Raw genomic sequence first — 22,617 nt, 5'->3', positions numbered from 1 at the left:
CATTTCCCCAAATGCTTTCCTCATTAAAAGAACTCCACCCTACTGCTCAGAGGTGAAACAAGGAACCAGCTCACTTTCTCCCCAATTGTTTATCTACCATATTTTTTTACTTTTATTTAAGGAAGGACACTTAGCATGAGATCTGCCCTCTTGATAAATTTTTCCAGTATCACGGTCTTTTTCAATGAATCAGTTCTTCATGTTAGGTGGCCAAAGTATTGGAGCTTCAATTTCAGCATCGATCCTTCCAATGAATATTAGGGTTAATTTCTTTTAGGATTGACTGGCTTGATCTCCTTCCAGTCCAAGGGACTCTCAAGACTCTTCTTCAACACCACAGTTTGAAAGCATCAATTTTTTTGGCACTCATTCTTTTTTATGATCCAACTCTCACATCTATACTTGTCTACTGGAAAAATCATAGCTTTGACTAGATGGAATTTTGTCACCAAAGTAATGTCTCTCCTTTTTAATATGGTGTCTAGGTTGGTCATAGCTTTTCTTCCAAAGAGCAAGTGTCTTTTAATTTCATGGCTGCAGTCACCTCTGCAGTGATTTTGAAGTCCAAGAAAATAAAATATGTTACTGTTTCCATTTTTTCCATCTATTTGGTATGAAGTGATGGGACCAAAAGCCATGATCTTCATTTCTTGAATGTTGAGTTTTAAGCCAGCTTTTTCACTCTCCTCTCTCACCTTCATCAAAAGACTTTTTAGTTCTTCTTCACTTTCTGCCATTAGGGTGGTGTCATCTGCATATCTGAGATTATTGATATTTCTCTTGGCAATCTTGATTCCAGTTTAACCAGCCCAGCATTTTGTATGAGGTACTCTGCGTATAAGTTAAGTAAGCAGCATGACAGTATACAACCTTGCGGTACTACTTTCCCAATTTTGAACCAGTTCATTGTTCCTTATCTGGTTCTAACTGTTGCTTATTGGCCTGCATACAGGTTTTTCAGGAGGCAAGTTCAGTGGTCTAATATTCCTATCTCTTTAAGAATTTTCCACAGTTTGTTGTGATCCACACAGTCAAAGATATTAGCATAGTCAATAAAGCAGAAGTAGATGTTTTATCTGAATCCCCTTGCTTTTCTGATGATCCAACAGATGTTGGCAATTTGATCTCTGGTTCCTCTGTCTTTTCTTAAGGTAAATCCTACTCTTCAAATCAGACTGCCATTCCAAAGTATATTCTGTTAAAAACCTTGAGAATTTTCATCTACAGGTTACCATGGAGAACATTAGTTAACCAACAGCATGCTTGACTCTGGTTAACCGTCCTAAGCATCCAAACAGAGAAAATAACCATGATCAAGCAACTTCTTTTTATCAAGAATATTGGCACTGCTTTATTGCTCCTTTGTAAATCAAATACCATGATTTTTACATTTGGCTCAGCTCAAGTTATTAGTATTCATGAGCTGGTTGATTGCAGAAGGACATCCTTTCTTCCATCTTTTCAAGAATACATACAAGTACCAGGCTGTGCTCTTGGAGGAAGATAAAGCTGATTAGGTCTACAAATTGTCAGTCATACTCAGCATTTGTTCTTCATAACCTTCAACTCTGACTTGATTTGGAACATGCCTGTTGATTCCAAAGCATTAATCAGATAACTCTTTATTTGCTACAGTGCATAACAATGCTTTGTCATTAGACAATAGTAAATAAATCTTTGTTTAAAACAACAGGCAATTCAAAACAAAGTTATTTTATTTCACTTCAAAAGAAATTGAATGCTTATTGATTAATTGATAAACAAGATGCCTACATAATGATTACCAAACCTATGTACACAACAGAATCACTCAGGATGCTACACTTATTAATCAGAAACCCTGGAAGCAGGGAAGAGTAATCTCTAGTTTGAAAATGTTTCCCCTGCAGAATGTAAGAAGTAATAAGAATCTGAACTTGTTGCTAGATGATTGTAATCATGAAACCTTTGGAGAATAATCATTACTACAGCTCTATTTCAATTAGAACATTAGCTAAACATAACAAATGATACTTCACATGGTAGTAACTATTTTATAAAACAAAACAAAACAAAAATCTATTTTACAGCTATGATTTTCATGTATAAGTGCCCCTTTTTAATATCAACAAAGTTGAGTGAACACTAATAGTTGTTGTTTCCTTGGATACTAATTGAATTATAGACAATAATTAAGTTATTATTAATGCAGCACCTTTGAAAAGTTTTATTTGTCTCAATAGTATCTTCATACATTTGAAAATGTATATGTGTATGTGAGTTAATGTGAAAGAAAAGCATACCTATTCAATCTACAAGTTTACTTGGTCCCTTCAGAAATTCTCTGACCACTTTGAATATTCCTTCTTGCTCCTTCCCAAGATATCTAGAGACACCACACTAAAGCCACTCTTCAGGAGGATATGGCCCAAGTTTGAAGGCCGGGTCTTTTTGCAGTTAAAAACTATCCTGATATTAGCTAACAAGTCATTATATAATAGTACCACTTCCCTTACTGCAATATTTAGCTATTCAGATTTTTTAAACAGCATCTTTTGATTTGTCCTTATCATATCCCTCTCAGATAAGATACTATTTACCTTCATTTTCTAAATGTGGATACTGACATACAGAGAGGTTAAGTGATTTGCTTCAGGCTTTCAGATACAGTTGAAATTTCTAAATCCCCTGACTGGCAGTTTCCTGTTTGATCTGTGAGACAGCACTGCCCCTCCCAGGTGGCTAATGGTATAGAGGGAGGAATGCAAGAATGCTGGAAGCTTGTCTTTGTTTTTTTTTTTTTTTAATGGTCTTTTCTTTTTTTTTTTTTTTTTTTCTTTTTCTTTTTTTTTATTTTTCAGTGGGTTTTGTCATACATTGACACATCAATGTATGGAAGCTTGTCTTTGACTCTAGTGTGCCTGCTTGTGTATGTCAAGGTAGTGGTATAGACTTACTGACAACAGCAAATGGGACCCTATATTCAAGAGCTAACTGCAGCGTAGAAAAAAATAAGATTAAGTCACATTCAAGAGCAAACAGCATTTGGGAGAAGAGGCCTAAAGATCAAATTTTTCAGAAGCTTGCTATATGTCTATGGAAAAGGAACTTAAAAGAAAAAAAAATTAGAATGTACTTTAGGGACTGTCAAACTAAGCCACATCTTATAGACTGAATGGTGTCCACCAAAATTTATATGCAAAGCCCTAACCCCTACTACTTCAAAATGTGACTCTATATTGAGATAGGACCTTTCAAGAGGGGATGAAGTTAAAATAAGGCCAGCAAGGTGAGCCCTAACCCAGGCTGCCTGACTGGCACCCTTATAAAAAGAGGAAATGCAGATACAAAGACCGGAGAGATCTACATGCTCAGAGAGACAGCCGTGTGAGGTGGCAGCAAGAGGGAGGTCATCAGCAAGCAACAGAGAGAGGCCTCTAGTGGCATCCACCCTGCGGACACTTTGATCTTAGAATTACAGCTTTCAGAATTATAAGACAATAGCATCTTTGTTTAAGCCACTCCATCTCCAGTATTTTTTCACTGTAGCCCCAGCAGACTATGATATCATCTGTTTTGTAGAGCAATCCAGAAAGGTGAAGGGACGTTCCTAATGCCACAGTGGTGCGCTTGTCCTTTGCTGCACTTCTGGGGTCCTTTCCTGGACCACCCACCTGCGCCAGTGCTGTCAGAGGCTCACGTGTACTCTCCCCAGATTCACCTCTACACGGCGGTGCTCGCACTGAAGATTCCATCTCAGGGCCTTGTGTCTGACTGCAGGCTCACCCTCAGCCTGCGTGCAGAGCACATGGGGTCCCAAACAGGAAAAGCCCTGGAAAGGCCCTCAGCAAGTGATAAACAGAGGTTTGGTGAATACATACCCCCAGCTTCCTCACTACTTGACTGGGGTAACTCTATGGCTTTTCTCTACACCATCCCCTAGAATTCTCCAGTGGGGATCAGCTTGAACTGCCCACAGCAATAGCTGGTGATAATGTTACCAAGTCCTAGCTTGCTCTTCTCACTGCACAAGAGGCCAATGAATCTGAGAGACAAGGTATTGAGGCAAGGAATACGACTTTATTTGAAGAGCTGACTGACTGAGGATATGTCAGACTAATGTCTCAAAATAACCATCTTGTCGGGGTCTGGATACCAGGTTCTTCTATGGATCACAGATGGAAAGAAGTGAGGAAATAAAGTAAAAAGGCTGTTAATCTTGCAAATATTCCCTAGGATGGCAAGCCTCAGAAGAGGGATGTGATGATTTATTTCTTCTTCCTGCAATTAGAGGTGGACAGGGTTATGAATAAAGGCACTTTAGCTTAAAGGTCTGGAAGAGGGGACAGGAGTCTCTGAGGCAGGCCATTTTGTGTGATTATAATAACAAAAGTGGCAAGAAAAGAGTTGAAGTCAAATAAACAATAATGACTCTCTTTTTGGGTTCTTTCCTTCCCTATTACACTTTTTCAGTTTCCTATCAATGATTCTTAGAGTTACCTCCCAAATAAATCACTTTCCTTCAAATTCTTGCTTGAGATCTGATTTTGTAGGAACCAAAACCAAAATACTATCTCCATGGGCCTCTGGCCTAAATCCTTGTTGACAGGCTTGAGATCTGACAGTAGGTGATTCCAAAAAGACATGAACATCTCTGAAGGTTGTGCTGAACCAACAGAATTCTTTAATGGGAATATAATCCTCTTAACTTTGAGATAGTTATAATGGTTAAGTTAGCTTTCAGAATAAACCAATCCTAAAATCTCCTTATTCTGACTCTTTCCTCTTGTTCTATAAATAAGGTCATGTTTACCCTTCAAAAATTCATTCTTCCTTGCCTGTGTGCCCTCTTCTAGTTTCTGCTGAAGTCACTGAAATGACTCTGGAAAAAAGATCTAGCAAGCATACTGCCAAATCAGGCAGACACCTCTCAAGTTTTACCCTATATAAAAGACTTAATGCAGTCTAACTTTTTCACTTTTTCCTTATATTTTAAGATTCATGACATCCTCTCTTACCCCCAAGTCAGAAAATTATTCTCCTGCATTTTCCTTGAGCTTTAAGGTTTGATTTTTATATTTAAATCTTATTCTAGGTGAACTTCAATTTTAGAAGTTATTACAGTATAGCTGTTTCGCAAAGTGTTGTGTTAGCTTCTGCTGTACCACAAAGTGAATTGGCTAGATGTGTGTATATATATATATATATATATATATATATATATATATACCCCTTCTTTATTGGATTTCCTTCCCATAGAGGTAACCACAGAGCACTGAGTAGAGTTCCCTCTGCTATATCATGGGTTCTCATTAGTTATCAATTTTATATATAGTAGTGTTTCTATTTATGCTACAAAGGCTAATAAAGTTTTGACAAGAGAACGCACTGATCATAGCAAACACCCTCTTCCAACAACACAAGAGAAGACTCTACACGTGGACATCACCAGATGGTCAACACCGAAATCAGACTGACTATATTCTTTGCAGCCAAAGATGGAGAAGCTCTATACAGTCAGCAAAAACAAGACCAGAAGCTGACTGTGGTTTGGATCATAAACTCCTTATTGCAAAATTCAGGCTTAAATTGAAGAAGGCAGGGAAAACCTCTCGACCATTCAGGTGCAACCTAAATCAAATCCCTTACAATTTACAGTGGATATGACAAATTGATTTGAAGTGTTAGATCTGATAGACAGAGTGCCTGAAGAATTATAGACAGAGGTTCGTGACATTGTACAGGAGGCAGTGATCAAGACCATCCCTAAGAAAAAAAGAAATTCAAAAGGCAAAATAGTTGTCAGAGGAGGCCTTAGAAATAGCTGAGAAAGGAAGACAAGCAAAAGGCAAAGAAGAAAAGAAAAGATATACCTATTTAAATGCAGAGTTCCAAAGAATAGCAAGGAGATATAAGAAAGCCTTCCTCAGCAATCAATGCAAAGAAATCGAGGAAAACTACAGAATGGAAAAGATTAGATATCTCTTCAAGAAAATTAGAGATACCAAGGGAACATTTCATGCAAAGATGGGCACAATAAAGGGCTGAAATGATAGGTATCTAACAGAAGCAGAAGATATTGAGAAGAGGTGGCAAGAATACACAAAAGAACTGTACAAAAAAGATCTTCACAACCCAGATAATCACGATGGTGTGATCACTCACCTAGAGCCAGATATCCTGGGATGCAAAGTCAAGTGGGCCTTAGGAGACATCACTGTGAACAAAGCTGGAGGTGATGGAATTCCAGTTGAGCTATTTCAAATTCTAAAAGATGATGCTCTGAAAGTGCTATATTCAATATGCCAGAAAATTTGGAAAACTCAGCAGTGGCCACAGGACCAGAAAAAGTTAGTTTTCATTCCAAACCCAGAGAAAGACAATGCCAAAGAATGCTCATACTACTGTACAATTATACTCATCTCACATGCTAGCAAAGTAATGCTCAAAATTCTCCAAGCCAGGCTTCAACAGTATATGAACTGCAAACTTCAGGATGTTCAAGCTGGATTTAGAAAAGGCAGAGGAACCAGAGATCAAATTGCCAATATCCACTGGATCATCAAAAAAGTAAGAGAGTTTCAATAAAACATCTGCTTCTGCTTTATTGACTATGCCAAAGCCCTTGACTTTGTGGATCACAACAAACCAAGAAAATTCTTAAAGGGATGGGAATACCAGAACACCTGACCTGACTCCTGAGAAATGTGCATGCAGGTCAAGAAGTGACAGTGAGAATTGGACATGGAACAATGGAGTGGTTCCAAATCAGGAAAGGAGTACACCAAGGCTGTATATTGTCACCCTGCTTATTTAACTTACGTGCATAGTGCATCATGCATCATGAGGGCTTCCCCTGTCGCTCAGACAGTAAAGTGTCTGCCTACAATGCAGGAAACCCAGGTTTGATCTCTGGGTCGGGAAGATCCTCTGGAGAAGGAAATGGCAACCCACTCCAGTACTCTTGTCTGGAAAATCCCATGAATGGAAGAGCCCAGTAGGCTATAGTCCATGGGGTCGCAAAGAGTTGGACATGACTGAGCGATTTCACTTCATAGTATATCATGAGAAGTGCTGGTCTGGATGAAGCACAGGCTGGAATCAAGATTTCCAGGAAAAATATCAATAACCTCAGATATGCAGATGACAACACACTTATGGCAGAAAGTGAAGGACTAAAGGGCCTCTTGATGAAAGTGAAAGAGGAGTGAAAATTTGGCTTAAAACTCAACATTCAGAAAACTAAGATCATGGCAATCAGTCCCATCACCTCATGGCAAATAGATGGGGAAACAATGGAAACAGTGAGAGACTTTATTTTTGGGGGCCTCCAGAATCACTGCAGATGGTGACTGCAGCCATGAAATGAAAAGATGCTTGCTCCTTGGGAGAAAATCTATGACCAACCTATAAAGCATATTAAAAAGCAGAGACATTACTTTGCTGACAAAAGTCTGTCTAATCAAAGCTATGGTTTTTCCAGTAGTCATGTAGGGATGTGAGAGTTGGACTGTAAAGAAAACTGAGCACTGAAGAATCGATGCTTTTGAACTGTGGTGTTGGAGAAGACACTTGAGAGTCACTTGGGTGGCAAGGAGATCCATCCAGTCCAACCTAAAGGAAATTAGCCCTGAATATTCATTAGAAGGACTTATGCTGAAGCTGAAATTCCAATACTTTGGTCACCATATGCGAAGAACTGACTCAGTGGAAAAGACTCTGATGCTGGGGAAAATTGTAGGTGGGGGAAGAAGGGGATGACAGAGGATGAGATGGTTGGATGGCAACACCGACTCAATGGACATGAGTTGAGTATACTCTGGGATTTCATGTGGACAGAGAGTCCTGGCGTGCTATAGTCCATGGGGTTTCAAAGAGTCAGACACGACTGAGTGACTGAACTGACTGACTGACTTATATATGTGACAAAATTGAACATTCACATATATGGTACAATTATTACTGCTCAGTCAATAAGTTGTGTCTGGTTCTTTGCAACTCAATGGACTGTAGCTTGCCAGACTCCTCTGTCCATGGGATTTCCCAGGCAAGAATACTGGAGTATGTTGCCATTTCCTTCTCCAAGGGATATTTCCCTACTTGGGATCAAGCCTGCATCTCCTACATTATCTGGTAGATTCTTTACTGCTAAGCCACCAGGGAAGTGCCTTCATATATATGAAAAAGTTGAACGTTCACTTCTACAGTCTTTCCATTCCAGCTTTTTTGGTTCATCTCTCATCCAAATCTCCCCCTGTGTTTCTAATCATGAATTCATTTCTACTTTGTGCTTTCCTCTTCTGCTGACCCTGGGAATTCCCTCAAGGTCTGACCATTGGCCTATTTCTGCTTTCATATCACATTCTCCTTTTGGTCAGTCTTATATTCAGCTTTATATTTTTCCTCTTCTTTTGTATTTATGTACCCCTTGTTCTACAGGCACCTTTAAATCAACATATTCAAAAGTAAAACTTATTTTTCCCATCCCACCAATAAGATGTCCTGTTTCTCCAATATTCTATTTTGAGTTTGACTAATCATACTAATATCTGTTATGTATATCATATCTAAGAGCAGTCTTAGATTCTCTTCATTCTTGCTTCAAATCACATTTCAATAAATTAATCATCAATTTTTGATTATTTTAATTCCCAAATATTTATTACTTAACCTCCCCTTGGCCACATCTTCACTAACCAGGTCAATATATTAATATTTTGCCCAGATCATTTAGATACTTACTGTTTTCAGTACCATAAAAAATCCATTCTCCTGAATGCCCCCAGAACAGTACAATAGTGATAGAAATTACTACTGCTTACCAACATTTTAAGTTCTTCACCCCTGCTGCTCATAGGAAAAAACCAGCCTTTTTAGATGTCTTACAGTTGAGGAGGCCCACACAATGGTTTATGTAGGAAGTGGTTATTTCCATGTGAAAGTTATGAAAAGTCCATGTGTGAGTTTCCAATCTATATCTCCTTGGGTTGTCAACCAAAAAGATTGTACAGTCCTGTTAGTTAGGGCTTTTCAGTGGATATTTAGAGCTGAATCCTCAGTCCTTCCAGCCAAAGACATAGACACTTGGGTTCTATTTTATTAAAACCGCTTTCCAGACTTCCATAACTGATAGAATATCTTAAACAAAATTTTCAGCATATTGCTCTCCTACATGAAATACTCCAATAGTTTTCTGGTTGTTCTTTAAATTTAGTATAGGCATCTTCCATAGTGAAGGAAGAGCTTTCAAATGTGATCTCTGCTCATCTTCATCACTTATGCTCAGTACCTTCATTTTATATAATAATATACTAAATGATTGTTTTGTATATCCAATACATGCCTTCATGCCTTTGCTTATTATTGTTCTATCTTGAGTTTCATTCTATTATTTAATTGAATGAATTCTCTTCAAGGTTGAAGATTCCACTCAGGTGTCAGCATCTTCAAGTAAACGATTGAAAACTTTGAAGCAGATAAACTTTCCAGGAAATGTTTGAAATTTATATTTTTTTATCTGCAGTGTTTAGCACACTGCCTTATGCTACTCAATGGATGTTTCTGGAGCTCATCCTGAATTAATTAAAAAATGTTTTCATTTAAAAATGTTTAACTTATTGAAGGGGATAGGGAACTAATTATAATGATAATTTTTACGAATATCTCATGGATACAAGGAAAGTATTATGTTGATAAAGAACAATAGCCAGAGCATTTGAGCAGGTCTAACTATGATCTCAACTGTATGAATATAAAATAAGAGCATTTTCTTTTTGCTTGGCTGTTTTCATTCATTTTCTTTTCTTTCTTGATAGTTCTTTACCTTTTATTTTGCATAATTTACTGTTGCATTGCAGATGTACTTTTTGATTATGCTATGGTAGCTTTACTCTGTAAGCTGGACCTACTACTATGTGCATAAGAATTGGAAAGGGAGGAAACATTTTCTCTTTCAAAAATATCCATCATGCTCAATTGCAGTTCTTTGTCTCTAAATATATGAAACAAAGAATCATGATATTATTGATCTAAAGGTATTTTGAGAGGATGTCTCATTCATATGTCTGGAAATAGTCATATCAACAGAAGAAAAGTTAATACTAGGGATTTCTATTTCTGCATCAAGCACCAAGATGAGAAACTTTATATACAAGCATTCAATTATTAATTTTTTTAGTATTTTAATCCTTCTTATTCATGATTATTCTTTGGGATCATCAGGACTAGATTTAGAGAAACAAGACATTTAAAGTAATGAGTTTTATTTTAGCTAAGTCTTTCTGCATGGTTACAAAGTAGGTTTTGTATTTGTCCAGAGTCAAGGCAACTGTCTAGTCTATAGCTGAGGTTGCTATTATAAAAGGGAATAGATTAGGGGCTTATAAACAACAAACATTAAGATCTCACAATTCTGGAGCCTTAGAAGTCCAAGACCAGGGCACTAGCAGATTCAGTGTCTGGTGAGAACTCTCTTCTTGGTTGCAGAAGGCTGAATCTTATATCTCAGACAAAGAGAGCAGAGACAGGAAATAAGCTCTCATGTCTCTACTTATAAGGGTGCTAATTCCATTCAAACCTAGACAGCACAGTAAAAAGCAGAGACATCATTTTGCTGACAAAGTTGTGTATAGTCAAAGCTATGATTTTTCCGGTAGTCATGTGTAGATGTGAGAGGTGGATCATAAACAAAGCTGAACACTGAAGAATTGGCATTTTTGAATTGCGGTGCTAGAGTAGGCTACAAAGAGGTCAAAGTAGTCATTCCTAAAGGAAATCAACCATGAATATGTATTGGATGCTGAATCTGAAGCTCCAATAGTTTTGCCACTTGATGTGAAGGGTTTGCTCATTGGAAAGGACCCTGATGATAGGAAAGATTGAAGGCAAAAGTGGAAAAAGTGGTAGAGGATAAAATCATTAGATAGAATCATGAACTCAATGGACACTGATCTGAGGAAACTTTGGGAGATAGTGAAGGACAGGGAAGCCTGGAACACTGTAGTCCTTGAGGTCACAAAGAGTCGGACATGACTTAGTGACTGGACAACAACAATCCTGTTCATAAGGGCTCCAGTTTCATGATCCAAGTTATTGCTAAAGACCCCTCCTAATGCTTTCACATATGGAGTGAGGATTCAGCATTTGAGTTTCGGGTAGAAAAACTTAAATTCACTCTATAATAGCAACTCTCAGATTTAATGTGAAAATTTAAGTATTCTGCATTTTCCTCTGAAGCTGTTTTTCTCTACTTGTCATTAGAGTTCCTAGAATCTACACGCTTCTTCTCTGAATATCCAACTATCTCAAGACACTATTATGAGGGACTTGGAATTGCTGTGTGGAGTGACAGAGTTCTGTGAACATACAGAAGTGTGGGCCAAAGGAGACGCCAAGATCCTTACCTCTGGTACAGCACAACCAACCAATTTTCCCCACTCCTTTCCTAGGCAATATATACAGTTTTTCTTGCAGTTAATTTTGGTTTATTCTTCAAACTTCTTATTAGATATTTTGGCTTAAAGTAGCCTCATCCTATTTTGAAATATTTTTTCCCTAAATATATGTTATTCATTCACTTATGCTCTATTTCTGTGAAGAATCTGAAACTTTGAGAAGTTAATAAGTATCCCAAACTATCCAACCCTTTAAAAGTCAGGTCTTCCACTCTATTACCAACTTCACATAACATTACTACCAATGATTAAAATGTGTTGTGCTAGCCCCTTAATTTTGTCCGAATCTTTGCGACCACATGGACTGTAGCCTGCCAAGCTCCTCTGTCCATGGGATTCTCCAGGCAAGAATACTGGAGTGGGTTGTCATTCTCTTCTTCAGGAGGTCTTCCTGACCCAGGGACCAGACTCAAGTCTTCTGCATTGCAGATAGGATCTTTACTGTCTGAGCCAGCAAGGACGCCTCCAAGATTAGAGATAGAATCTAAATTATGGCTCAGATTTCTTCATGCCAAATCAGTGACAAGAGGTTCACATGCCCACAAATTATTCAACACAATTATTAAAGAATTACGTTCATCCAACCTAGTCTGTGCTAATTTCAAAAGGCTCAAAGCATTAATGGCATGACTTAAAATCAAACAAAAGGATAAATCTCTTTCCTGATCTCATGAAAGGACACTTTAAATTGCTGATGTGTCACTTTATAAATCTGATGTTAGCAATCAATCCCAAGTCTGTGTATGCTGCAATATGAGAAGATATTTTTTAATAAAGAGTAATATAATGGAAAATTTAGTATGTATTTTTCATGGATCATATTCCAGAAATGCTGGATTTCCCTTAGAGGAGATTATTAATGAGACTTTTAATTTAAATTGTCTATTTATCATTGCCCCTAATAAGGGGCTTCCCTGGTCACTCAGACATTAAGGATCTGCCTGCAATGTGGGGGGCCTGGATTCAATCCCTGGGTCCTGAAGATCCCCTGGAGGAGGGAATGGCAACTCATTCCAGTATTCTTGTTTGAGGAATCCTAATACGTACTTTATCACCAAGGAATATTTGATATTTCAAAGTAATCCTTAAAGCATCTTTTAAGCTACTCTTTCATCACCATGAATTAAGTTCTTATTATCATGTATGCTAACCATCAGACTTGAAGTTAGGGAAGAAGCCAAGCACTGCTTTGAGTCCCAAGCACTGTCCAGGGAGTCATACAATATGTAAACACATTCCACACAAGCAAACATGATCATTTTTAACTAACAACAAAATTGTATCTAAATCGTTACTTAATTTATAAAATTGTGACATGGATGGCTCAGATGTTAAAGAATCTGCTTGCAATGCAGAAGAACCTGGATTCAATTCCTGGGTAAGGAAGATCCCCTAGAGAAGGAAAAGTCTACCCACTCCAGAATCTTTGGGTTTCCCTCATGATTCAGCTGGTAAAGAATCCACCTGCATGTGGGAGAATGGGTTTGATCCCTGGGTTGGGAAGATCCCCTGGAGAAGGGAAAGGCAACCCACTCCAGTATTCTGGCCTGGAGAATTCCATGAACTGTATAGTCATAGGGTTTTGACAGTGTGAATCACAACAAACTGTGGGAAATTCTTCAAGAGATGAGAATACCACACCAGTTGACCTGCCTCCTGAGAAATCTGTATGCAGGTCAAGAATCAACAGTTAGAACTGGACATGGAACAACAGACTGGTTCCGAGATGGGAAAGGAGTATGTCAAGGCTGTATATTGTCACCCTGCTTATTTAACTTATATGCAGGGTACATCATACGAAATGCTGGACTGGATGAATCACAAGCTAGAATTAAGATTGCTGGGAGAAATATTGATAATCTCAGATACGCAGCTGACACCACAACCTTTATGGTAGACATTTAAGAGGAACTAAAGAGCCTCTTGATGAAAGTGAAAGATGAGAGTGAAAAGGGTGGCTTAAAACTCAACATTCAGAAAACTAAGATCATGGTAGCCAGTCTCATCACTTCATGGCAAATAGATGGGGAAACAATGGAAACAATGAGAGACTTTATTTTCTTGGGCTCCAAAATCACTTCAGATGGTGACTCAGCCATGAAATTAAAAGACGCTTGCTCACTGAAAGAAAAGTTATGAACAACCTAGACAGCATATTAAAAAGCAGAGACATTACTTTACCAGCAAGGGTCTGTCTAGTTAAAGCTATGGCTTTTCCAGTAGTCATGTATTTATACGAGAGTTGGACCATAAAGAAAGCCGAGTACTGAAGAACTGATGCTTTTGAACTGTGGTATTAGAAAAGACTCTTGAGAGTCCCTTGGATGGCAAGGAGATCCAGTCAGTCAATCCTAAAGGAGATCAGTACTGAATATTCATTGGAAGGATTGATACTGATACTGAAACTCCAATAATTCGGCCAGCTGATGCAAAGAACTGACTCATTGGAAAAGACCCTGATGCTGGGAAAGAGTGAAGGCAGGAGAAGGGGACAGAAGAGGATGAGATGGTTGGATGGCATCACCAACTTGAAGGACATGAGTTTGATCAAGCTCTGGGAGTTGGTGATGGACAGGTAAGCCTAGTGTGCTACTATCCACAGGGTCGCAAATAGTCGGACAAGACTGAGTGACCAAACTGAACTGAACTGATAGAGAAAAAGAGGCCCATAGCAGAAGGAAAAGTGTGGTCATATAAAACTATTTTCAAAGAAAAAAAAAATGCAACCATTTCTTGACTTATGATTTTCAACAAATTAATGAGCCATAGAATATTAAAATTTTCTTATAAGACCGTTAGTTCTCAAGGATGTATAAGTGTGAGAATCTTTTTGCACAAGAATTGTATTCATTATTACAGCTCACCCACTAATCAACCAAAAGGGTGCAGGTTTTGCAATGTCATTGGAGAGAATAATTTTTGTACCAATTTCTATTATAAATTTCTCAGGCATTTCTGTACCTGGTAAGAAATGACAGTTGAAAGGAAAATAAACAGAATTACTTTGTAGTGGTCTAACAGGCTAAGTCTATAAAATTAAAGGCAAGAAATAGTTTAAAATGTACGTAGTGTTCTGTTATCTGGCTAATGTACATCATTAGGATTAAAGCGGAACAAAAGAGTAAGAATTGTTTGAGAGCAGATGCCAGCATTTTCAATTATGACAATACACAAACCACTAACACATTGCAGAGAGTTGGCAGCATGAGGACAGGATTTATGCTTTAAGCTCTTGTCTCTTCCTTATGGTCACATGGTGGCCTCCACCCCAACGTGACCACAGAAAACCAAGGTTTTCTGATCAGAATAACCCCCTGCAGGGCACTCCCTTCCTCATGTTCTCTCCTTCTGTCTCAAAAGTCTCACCCTTCTCACCCTCAGCAGATACTGGTCAAGCACAATCTTTTAAAAAAATAATGGTTCAATTGATCTCAAATAGTTGATAGGATATCTTCTGCGTGTCGTCTAAATTACTGTTATGCTGAACTCTTTTTCACTCCTGCCCTTTAGCAGCATCACTTCACATTGATTTTTAGCATTTCTGATGTAATTGGAGTGAGAGAGTGTGTCCAGCAGGAACAAAAGTCCATCCACCAGAAAAGCTTTTCAGATTTCTATTTATGGCTCACCTGTGCAAAGGCAAGATTTGAATTTGATTAGGAAGAAATGGGAAAATCCCTGTGTTTTTCCCATTTCTCCAAATAAATAGAAACATCCCTCAGGGGATGCCTCCAACAGGCTTTACCTGTTCTCATAAACTTTTATCTTTGTTGATACTAGGCTCAGTTACATCAGAATATTTTACTTTTGGAGACAGCGCTCATCAATTCTTTTCAGCATGTATAAAGTGAGTACCTGAGCTGTGCCCCAAGGCAATATTAAACATTCCCTTTCCTACTAAATGATTTTCTGTCAGCTAGTGTGTTTGGCACCCTTGGGAATGGCAGAGATTCATTTGTAAAGAAATATGCTGCACAGTCATAATTTTAATCCACCAAATCAATAGCATTCAGATTTTTAAAAAGATAACCAAGGTGCTATCAATAAGGGGGAAAAAAATCTCTATTCTTTACAGCCAGATCATTTCCACAAATCTAATTATTTGGCTATTGAAAAACCACAGCGTTATAATCCCAATTGGATGTGTTAAACCATTAGAATGTAAAGCTTCAGAACACGTCAATCAGAAAACTTCCAAGAATGATTCATCACCACTTTCACGATGTGACGTTGAAAGTAGTTTATCTCTATGCACCAGACGTGAGGAAAACAGATAAGTGATTTTAAACTGGCTGCAACAATGATCAGATAATATGGTACATTCACTCCTCTCTGTCATGAATCACAGAGTTTTATACTATCCACTTAATATCCTCCTGCGTTTTATAGCCTAATGCAGTAATGTCAAACATTTTAATTCTCCAAAGGACAAATGAATCATAAATGTTACAACCAGACACAGGTCTTTCTGTTTATTGGCATGCTGAGATGGCAGAGATATGACACTTTCATTTAAAACTAGAATTGGATTTCTGACTGATGTAGTTTTTGACACAGAACTCATGCATTTCTGTGCTGTGAGTGAAAAATTGTTTCTGTCACCAGCTGTTGGGGCTGGTCACTTGCAGAGGCCTATTTTTAAAGGCAATTTCTTCATTCCCAAAGATTTCTTGGCCAGTTGGGTTCTCAATCTTAGTGCCACCAATTCGGACATGTTATGGTACATTTGGTTTCTCTGACAAAGAGTGAGAAAAAAATTACTTTCCATCTGTCAGTAAAGAAAAGTTCTTCTTTCACTGTCTCTGACTTAGACACTTAAAGAAGACCCATCAATATTTCTTTTGGAGGTAGGCTTAGTATTGATGAACTCTTTCAGTTTTTGCTTGTCTGAGAAGTTCTTTATCTCTCTTATCCTAAATGATGATCTTGCTGGGTAGAGCATCCCTTTCAGCACTTTCAATGTGTGATGCCATCCCTTCTAGCCTTCAAAGTTTCTACAGAGAAATCAGCTCAAAGTCTTATGGGGGTTCTCTTGTATATGACTTTGTTTTTATCTTGCTGCCTTTAGAATTCTCTCTTTAACTTTTGCCACGTTAATTATGATATGCTGAGATTTGTGGTTGCTGCTGCTGCATTTACAGTGTGGGAGAAAGAAATGAATTGTGCCATTAGAAGAGTTTAGGCAGAAGCACACATTACAAATTAAACTAAGAGAATTTCTGTGCAGCTATCTCTAGGTGAAGGGTGATAGTAGTCTACCAGATTCGTAATTTATAACCTCTATTTGCACTCAGATAGCTGTGTTCCCCTCTCAGTGAACTGGCGATAACATTATCATCTATTTCAAAATATATTGCAAGAAAATGTTTAAGAGTGCTCACTTAAAAAAGGAATCCAGCACACTTTGTCATATGAGAAATGGAAGATGCTATCATTGTTATCAATAAAAGCTTTAACCAGCTTGGCTCTCAAGTATCCAATTTCTTATTTGTACAACATCTGTTGTTTGTTTCTCAAAATGTTATTTTAAGAGAATAAGTGCCAGCAGAAAACATATACCACTAAGACTCTGTTCAGGAATCCAGAAACTTCCATTTCCATTGCAAGTAGAAATAGAAAACTATGGTTTAAGTGCAATTAAGGAAACTTTATATACTTACTAATGTCCAAAGAATCTGCCAAATAATCTGAAGAAATTATTTTGTAGATAAAATAAGCTCTAATGAGTTTATATACTTTGAGACCAGAGATAGAAGCAGAACTTAAGGCCAGTGTCTCTGACTTCAGACTCACACTTAAGCTAAACTAAGTCAACTCATTTAGGTTATGTGTGATGATAAGCCATTTGTGAAGAGGATAAAAATTGAAACATCCTACATTCCTAATCTTACCAATAAATGTAATTGATGTTTAAAAGATAAAAGAGAGAAGACAAAAGGAAAGAGTTTATATGAAAACTTGAAAGTAAAGCTACCAATGAATGACTCTTTAGAAGTAACAAGGAAGTCAGAGTTACTGGAAATTAGTCTTTTAGATTTTCTCTCTCTCTCTCTCTCTTTTTTTTTTTTTTTGCAGCTAGCAGAAAATTTCTTTATTTTAAAATTTTTATTGGAGTACTGTTGATTTGCAATGTTATGTTAGTTTCAAACACACAGCAAATTGAATCATATTTTTTTTTCAGATTCACTTTTTTGAGTTCTTTTTCAGATTTCTTTTTCCATATAGGTTATGACAGAATTTTGAGTAGAGCTCCCTGTGCTATACAGCAGGTACTTATTAGTTACCTTAGTTATTCACAATATTTTTATACACAGTACTGTGTATATGTTAATCCCAATCTCCAAATTTGTCACTTCCCCTCATGATTTTGCTTTGGTAACTATAAATTTGATGCTGAGATCTGTGAATTTGTTTCTAATTTGTAAATAAGTTCATTTGTATCATTTTACTAGATTTCACATATAAGTGTTATCATATGATATATATCTTTGTCTTGCTTATTTCACTTAATGTGATAATCTTAAGGTCCATCCATGTTTCTGCAAATGGCATTATTTTGGTCCGTTTTTATGGCTGAGTAGTATTCCATTGTGAGGGCTTCCCAGGTGGCACAGTGGTTAAAGAATCCTCCTGCCAATGCAGGAGACACAACAGATGTGGGTTCAGTAACTGCATTCAGAAGATCCCCTGAAGTAGGAAACAGCACCGTGATCCAATATTCCTGCCTGACAAATTCCTTATACCAAGGAGCCTGGCAGGCTATAGTGCATGGAGTCACAAAGAATCAGACATGATTGAGTGACAGAGCACCAAGTACCAATTTTTCATTGCATATATGTATCGTATCTTCTTTATCCATTCATCAGTTTATGGACATTTAGGTTTCTCCCATGTTTTGGCTTTTGTAAATAGTGCTGCAAAGAACATTGTGATGCATGTATCTTTTAAAACTATGGCTTTCTCTGGATATATGTCCAGGAGTGAGATTACTAAATCATTTGGTAGTTTTTTGTTTGTTTGTTTCTTTTGATTATTTTTTAAATATTTATTTATTTGTTTTTGTCTGTGCTGGGTCTTTATTGCTGCCTGGGCATTTCTCTAGTTAATGAAAGTGAGTGCTACTCTCTAGCTGCAGTTCATGGGCTTATCACTGGCTTCTCATTGTGGTGGCTTCTCTTGTTGTGGAACATAGGCATAAGGGCTTCTGAAACCCATCTTCTGCGGATTTCAGAAGTTGTGGCACATGGACTGAGCTGCAGCTCCTAGGCACTAGAGCACAAGCTCAATAGCTGTGGCACACGGGCTTAGTCACGCCCCCGTATGTGGGATCTTCCTGGATCAGGGATCAAACCTGTGTCTCCTACAATGACAAGCAGATTCTTTACCCCTGAGCCATCAGAGAAGCCCCATATGGTAGTTCTATATGTAGTTTTTTGGGTAATCTTCATAATTTTCTCTATTATGATTGTACCAACTTATATTTCCACCAACGGTGTAGAAGAGTTCCTTTTTATCTACACTCTTTTCAGTATTTATTGCTTATAGATGTTTAGATGATGGCTTTTTTGACCAGTGTGAGATGACACCTCACTATAGCTGCATTTCTGTAGTAATTAGTGATGTGGAGCATTCCATTTCCTCATAATTCAATCTTGGAAAGTTTTGTGTTTGTAGGGATGTATCCATTTCTTTTAGGTTGTCCAATTTGTTGGAAGATAATTGTTCTTAATAGGTTCTTATGACCTGTGTATCTTCGTGGTCTCAGTTGTCATTTCTCCTCATTTCTAATTTTATTTGAGTTCTCTCTTTTTTGCATGAGTCTTGTCAAATAAATGTTTATATTTTCAAAGAACCAGCTCTTAGATCATTGATCTTTTTCATTGTTTTTACTAGCCTCTATTTCATTTATTTTTACTGATTTATAATGTTTCCTTCCACTTGTTAGTTTTGCACTTTTCTTCTTTTTTCTTTAGATACTCTGGGCATAAAGGTAAGATGTTTATTTTGGAGTTTTTTTATTTCCTAAGGAAGGCTTGTATTGCTATAAATTTACTTCTTAGAAATACTTTTACTGCTTCCTGCAGATTTTGATATGTCATAGTTCTATTTTCATTTATCGATAGGCAATTTTTAATTTCTCCTTTGGTATCTTTCATGACCCATTGGTTTTCAGTAGCATGTTGCTTCATCTCTACCTTGTTGTGGGTTTTGCCTTTGTATGTGTGTGTGTGTGTGTGGCTGATTGTTAGTTTTGTATCATGATCAGAGAAGGTGGTTGATATAATTTCAGTATTCTTAAGTTTATTGAGACTAGTTTTGTGACCTAAAATGTAACCTTTCTTGGAGAATAATTTGTGTACATTTGAGAAGAATAAAATTGAGGCGATAATCAAACAAGCCATGGACCATAAATTTTCACTGGTGAACGTTACAAAACATTCAAAGATGATTTAATACCTGTTCTTTCAAACTCTTCCAAATATTTAAGAGCATGAAAACCTTTCAAATACTTTTTTAAAGTCAGAATTACCCTATTACCCTGACACAAGAGTAGATATGTACTACACACACACACACACACACACACATACACACACACACACACACACACACAGATTAATTTATGGATCAATATCCTTAATAAATCTAAAGATACTCAACAAAATATTACCAAATGAATCAAAAAACACATTAAAAAGAATATACAGAATGTTCAAGTGAGATTCATTCCAGGGATGCAAGGATGTTTCAATATCAGCAAATCATCAGTGTGATATACCACATTAACAAAATGAAGTATAAAAGTTGTATAATCATCTCAATAGATGAAGAAATAATGTTTTAAAAGTTCACATATGTTTATGATGAAAACTCTCAACAAACTGAATATAAAGGTAATGCACCTCAACATAGTGAAGGCCACATATGACAAACACAAAGATAATATCATACTCATTGGTGAAAAGCTGAAAGCTTTTCCATCAAGATAAGGAAGAAAACAAAGATTTCCACTCATCCCACTTTTATTCATCATAGGGTTGGAGGTCCTAATCAGAGCATCATATAAGAAAAAGAAATAAATGTCATCCAAACCAAAAAGGAAAAAGGAAAAGTGTCACTATTTGCTTATGACATGATATTATATATAGAAAACTCCAAAGGTGCCACCAAAAAATTTTAGAAGTAAAAAGTGAATTCAGTAGAGACAAAAGATACATAATAAATGCACAGAAATTTGTGGCATCTCTATATACTAATAACAAACTATGTGAAAGAAAAATCAAGAAAATAATCTCATTTATAATTTCATCAAAAAGAATAAAAGACCTAGGCATAAATCTAACCAATGGACTAAAAAGTCTATACATTGAAAACACTAAGATACTTATGAAAGAAACTGTTGGAGACAAAAATAAATGGAAAGATACCCCATGTTCACAGATTGGAAGAATTAATATTCTTAAAATGTCCATACTACCCAAAGAAATCTATAGATTCAATGCGATTTTTTTAAATTCCAATGGCTTACATCCCAGAAATAGAAAACATAATTCTAAAATTTATATGGAAAAGTAAAAGATTTTGAATAGCCAAAAAATCTTGAGAATGAAGAACAAAGATAGAGGTATAATGTTCCCTGATTTCAAAGTATTCTGCAAAGCTATAGTAATCAAAACAGTATGGTACTGGCACAAAAACAGACACTGAGATTAACAGAACAGAATAGAAAACCCAGAAATAAACCTATGCATATAAGATCACTAATTTCTTTTTTTTTTCCATTTGTTTTTATTAGTTGGAGGCTAATTACTTCACAACATTTCAGTGGGTTTTGTCATACACTGACATGAATCAGTCATGGAGTTACATGTATTCCCCACCCCGACTCTGTGGGAGAAGGCGAGGGTGGGATGTTTCGAAAGAATAGCATGTATATTAGCTATAGAGAAACAGATTACCAGCCCAGCTGGGATGCATGAGACAAGTGCTCAGGCCTGGTGCACTGGGAAGACCCAGAGGAAGATCACTAATTTCTGACAAAGGAGACAAGAACATACAATGGGGAACTGAGAGTCTCTTCAATAAATGGTGTTGAAAAAACTGGACTACCACATGCAAAACAATGAGACTAGACCATTATTTTACACCATATTCAAAAATTAACTCAAAATGAATCAAATACTTAAATGTAAGACTTGAAGTCATTAAATTCCTGGGGAAAACATAGGAAGTAGCCTCAGAGGCAACATCTTAGCATCATTTTTATGGGGGAGGGAAGGGAAGAAAATCAAAAGTAAGGGAAACAAAAGTATAAATAAACAAATGGAACTGCATCAAATAAAAAGGCTTCTACACAACAAAGGAAATCCTCATCAAAATGAAAAGGTAGTCTACTAAATGAGAAAAGATATTTGCAAATCATATATACAATAATGGGTTATTATGTGAAATATATAAAGAACTGATACAATTCAACATTAAGAAACAACCAGAGAGAAAAACGGGCAAAGGAACTGAATAAACATTTTTCCAAAGAAGATATACATATAGTCAACAGGCACATGAAAAGATCTACATTATCACTAATTATTAGAGAAATGCAAATTAAAACTACAATGAAATATCAACTCACCCCTGTCAGAATGGTTATTATCAAAAAAGACAAGAACTAGCAAATGGTGGAATGGATGTGGAGAAAATTGAACCCTGGTACACTGTTGGGAGACAGCAAGTTGGAATAATCACTATTAAAATCAGCATGAAGATTCTTTAGAAATTTAGGAATAGAACTACAATTTGACCCATATAATTCACTTCTGTATATTATCCAAAGAATGCTAAGACACTTATTTCAAAAGGTACATGCACTTCTGTGTTCATTGCAGTTTAGTAATATTCAAAATATGGGAAAAACCTAAGGGCCCATTGAGGGAAAGATGAATGGGTAAAGGAGTTGTGGCATATACACACAATGTAATATGACTCAGTCATAAAAAAAAAAAAAGGATCAAATCCAGCTTTTCACAACACAGATGACCTTGAAAGTATTATGTTAAGTGAAATAATTCTGAGAGAGAAAGTCAAATATACAAATGCTATGTGATTACACTCATATGTAGAATATAAGGAAAAAAACAAAGATGAGCAAGTGAAACAAAAGTAAACTCATAGATACAGAGGTAAT

Source organism: Muntiacus reevesi, chromosome 9 (assembly GCF_963930625.1).
Source record: "Muntiacus reevesi chromosome 9, mMunRee1.1, whole genome shotgun sequence".
Classification (NCBI taxonomy): Eukaryota; Metazoa; Chordata; class Mammalia; order Artiodactyla; family Cervidae; genus Muntiacus; species Muntiacus reevesi.
Note: the sequence above shows the minus strand (reverse complement) of the source record.